We start from the raw sequence: 209 nt of genomic DNA, 5'->3' as shown, positions 1-209 counted from the left end.
GAATCTCATAATAATAATAATAATAATTATAATAATAATAATTATAATAATAATAATTATTATTATTATTATTATTGCTATTACTATTACTATTACTATTACTATTACTATTACTATTATTATTACTACTACTATTATTATTACTACTACTATTATTACCATTACTATTACTATTACTATTACTATTACTATTACTATTATTATTACTA

This window comes from Morus notabilis, unplaced genomic scaffold (genome assembly GCF_000414095.1).
Source record: "Morus notabilis unplaced genomic scaffold, ASM41409v2 Scaffold2224, whole genome shotgun sequence".
Classification (NCBI taxonomy): domain Eukaryota; kingdom Viridiplantae; phylum Streptophyta; class Magnoliopsida; order Rosales; family Moraceae; genus Morus; species Morus notabilis.
Note: the sequence above shows the minus strand (reverse complement) of the source record.